The sequence below is a fragment of the Hevea brasiliensis genome, chromosome 4, assembly GCF_030052815.1.
Source record: "Hevea brasiliensis isolate MT/VB/25A 57/8 chromosome 4, ASM3005281v1, whole genome shotgun sequence".
NCBI classification, from domain to species: domain Eukaryota; kingdom Viridiplantae; phylum Streptophyta; class Magnoliopsida; order Malpighiales; family Euphorbiaceae; genus Hevea; species Hevea brasiliensis.
The window spans coordinates 26,347,460-26,351,521 of NC_079496.1; the positions used below are offsets into that span (position 1 = coordinate 26,347,460).

At 32.2% G+C, this 4,062-nt stretch overlaps 1 non-coding gene across 1 annotated transcript; it reads right to left on the minus strand.

Moving 5' to 3' along the window:
- Positions 1–2,987: 2,987 nt before the first annotated feature.
- On the minus strand, positions 2,988–3,094 carry LOC131179705 (small nucleolar RNA R71). Its single transcript, XR_009148592.1, has one exon. It is a non-coding gene; the product is annotated as a small nucleolar RNA R71 (small nucleolar RNA).
- Between the last annotated feature and the right edge of the window lie 968 nt (positions 3,095–4,062).

A 4,062-nucleotide genomic window follows, 5' to 3' on the forward strand; every position in this document is an offset into this window, starting at 1 on the left:
CCATGACCTTTGTTGTCCCATGAAGAAAAAATGAAATAGACAAGGTGGAATCCATGGCTTAGAGTGAAATGGCTCACGGCCAGGCATGCATGTAAAGTTCAATCCCATGCCAAACCTAGTGATTTACTAATATATAAACACAAAATGACAATTTTCAACTCCATTTGAACAAAAAAGCTCATGCCTAACCATGAGATTTTTTGCAAACTCACATGAAGCCATGACCTCTAATGATTCTCATGAAAAATTTTTTTCTTTGCTAATTAAATTCAAACTCTTTTAGATAGTAAGTCCCATGCCTACCTGTGACCAACTCCCACCTAGCCATGATATTTACTGCTTCTTAAAAAAAAATAACTCTATTTCAATGCAAAATTTGGATCTAAAGAAATATGACACTAAAAAAAAAACACATCAAAATTTACATTTTCCTTACATTTGCCTAAAAAAAAAAAATCATAATTTCACTTCACAAAAACCATCAAGCACAAGATTTGCGTCAACTTGCAATCACACTAAAATCAAGCATATCATATTAAAATCAAGAATTTACTTCTCAATGACCTAATCATGAACATAACGAATTTTATCAAGGCAATAAAAGATTAGAGTCCCTCCCTTTCAATGCGTGCCTTTTCCTCTTGCTCCACCAAACTTAGCATTCCATTCCTTTCTTTGTTAACCTCAAGCATTTTTCTTTTCTTTTCCTTCTTTTGTACCTATAACCAAAGAAGACAATACCAATCGAAATTTGGGGGAACACTTCAACTAAAATTAAATGATATATGGTGTAAATATAGTTCTTATTTTAATTAATTTTATTAGTTTTTTTTTTTTATCAATTTTAAGTCATTTATATTTTAATTTTTATCCTTATTAGCAATCATGTTAATGTTTTTGTTTTAAGTTTGATTTTATTGATTTTTTTTTATTGTTTTAGGTGAAAAATGGCCAATGATTCAAGAAAATTTTGCAAAGAGATAATTAGGGACATTTGGGAGTTTTTAAAGTTAAATTTTCTTGCCCAAGATGTGAAATAGTAGTCAATTTACACCCCGGGGCATGAGACTTGCGACTGATTCAAGAAAAATTGAAGGAAATGTTGATTTTGGTCTCAGATAAAGTTTCACACCCTGAGTGTGAAATAGCAAAACAAGCACGGCCAGGGTGTGAATCATGAAATTAGCCTTTTAATGGTTAGATGATAATTCAAACCCTGGGTGTGAAAGGCTAGAGTCAGCATGGCCAGGGTGTGAATCACTGTTTAAGATCATAACTTATTTTGGTGAAAAAGGAAAAAAGATAGACAATTTTGGGGAGTTTCTAATAGTTTTTTCACACATTCTCTTCACCCAAAAAGCTCCAAATACCTTTTAGAATCCATTTTTAAAGAGAAATCAAGTTTTTGGAGTGGATTTTCTTAAAGATTTGGCTCTTCGAGGGGGAATCTCACCATCTACATATTGAGTTCCTACTTTTCTTTTGTTTTCCTTTTGGATTGAAACCCATTTTTATTGAGATAGTGTTTGATTTGGATTTATAGAGTTTGAGTTTGTTTAAGTTAATATGAGTGGCTAAATATTTTAGCTAGAGATTTTGGTATAGCTTGACCAAAGCATCTCATCAATTTTGGTCTATTTTCTCTATTTAGCAATTAATGGTTGTTTTGATTTTAATGCTTTTAAGTGTTTGATATAATGCTTGAATGATCTTTGAATAATGATTTGGTTGGGAAACATCTTATGAATCTTGTTAGAACAACCATTAACATAGTTGTTTGGCTAAGAATTGAAACTAAGGCTAATTGCTATGGGTTATTTTAATAACTTGGGTTTTTAATACTTTAATTAATCAAATAATTCTTATTGGGAAATTTGGGTTATCTAGGTTAATTGAAAGGTTTAATAATGCTTGGAAAGGATTGTTAGATACTTTTGTGTTATTACCCTTGCTAAGATAGTTAAATTGATTATATGACAAAATTGAGTAAAATTGCATAATGGGTCAAGTGAAGTCAAAATCTCTAGCCTTCTTTTAATTGATTTTAAACTCTTATCTTTGCTTCTTTTGCTAGTTAATTTTCAATTGAATTAATTTTAGTTTAATTTTAGTTTAATTTTAGTTAATATTAGCTTAAGTTGTTTTAAATTCATTCATTCAAATTGATTCTATCGTCCGTATATTAGTAAAATTAACATACATTTTATTAATTAAAGACAATCCTCATGGGAATCAATATCTTACTCATTCTATATTACTTGTGCAATTCCGTATACTTGTGGATTAGCAATAAGTTTTTGGCACTATTGCTAGAGATTGGCAACTTTATTATCAAAATAGTTGATTTTATTCATAATCTAGGCAATTTATTTTATTGAATTTAATTTTGTATTTTTGCTTTGGTTATTTTCAGGTAGTTTATGAGAAAGTTGATTGACTTAAGTTCACTGTAATTTGATCTTGAAATTAAGAGAACTTGTAGAGAGAATAGAAGACAAGTTAGAGAAAGGAAAAAGGCTGAAAAAGAGGCTAATATTAAAATGGATGACATGAATCCAGGAGTAGTGATTAAAGAAGTGGTGGATAATGAGTAAGAGGCACAAGTTCCAAGACAACAAAGGAGGGTTTTGTGAGATTACAGTAAGCCAACAATGTTTGGTTTTACATCGAGCATTACAAGACCTCTGATGCAAACTAACAAGTTTGAGTTAAAGCCTGCTCTAATTCAGATGGTTCAGACTGCATGTCAGTTTGGAGGTACTGCAAATAAAGATCCTAATGTCCATTTGGAGAGTTTTCTTACGATATGTGATACACTGAAGTTCAATGGAGTGTTAGATGATGCTATTAGAATGACATTCTTCCCATTCTCTCTAAAGGATAGAGCAAGAGCATGGTTGAATTCTTTGCCCACTGGGTCTATCACTATATGGGAGGATTTGGCAGAAAATATCATGACTAAGTTCTTTCATCTAGCTAAGACTGTAAAGCTGAGAAATAAAATCTAGATATTTACTTAGATGGATATGGAAACACTCCATGAAGCTTGAGACAGATTCAAGGATTCGGTGAGAAGGAGTCCACACCATGAAATATCTAAGTGGTTATTGATTTAGAGCTTTTATAATGGGTTAAATGGTCATACTAGAAGCAATGTCAACTCTGCAATACAAGAATCTCTATTGGAGAAGTTAATTGATTAGGAGTATGAGCTATTGGGAGAGTTAGTAGATAATTGCTATCAATGGCTAAATGAGAGGAATACAACAAGGAGAGCTGTTGTAGTTCATGAGGTTGACTCCATTATTGCACTTGCTAAAATGGACTCTATTTCTAGAAGATTGGATCAGATGTAAGTGAATGCAGCTACTACTAGCACTAGAGCACTTATTTGTGAGAATTATGTTGGGCCACATGCAACAAGGGGCTGTTACATAGATGAGTCATTCTTCCAACTAGTACAAGAGCAAGCTTAATACATAGGCAATCTTGGAAGGCAGCCATTTTCCAACACATACACCCTTGCTTAGAAGAATCACCTTAATTTTTCATAGGGAGGACAATAGCAATAGCAATAGCTTAGATATCAAAATAGAGCACAACATGGTTTTTCACAACCAGAGAAGAAAACAAGCTTGGAAGATATTATAGCAAATATGGCTAAGACAACTAAGACTTGAAGGAGCAGAAGCGTGAAAAACACAAGTTTATACCATTGAATTCAAAAATTTTCACCTAGGGTCCCATACTTCATGCAAGATTTATTTTTATCTATTTGATTTCAATGATAAACAACATATTAAAACTCTTTTAATATGTTTTTGGATCTGTATTTGCCATTTAAGATTTTAAAATTAATCAGATTAATTTTAGAACCCTAGATTAAATCAAGAACAAACACACTAACCTCTTGATGCACTGCAGTGTATTTGCGCCTTTGAGATTCGTCTTCAGGACACTAGATGTTGTCCCTCTAGCTTGTCCACACCAAGAACACCTATGGCAGCTCTTGAACAGCTTCTAAAGCTTTTTTTATTAATTAGAAAATCAAGTTTTGCCTTT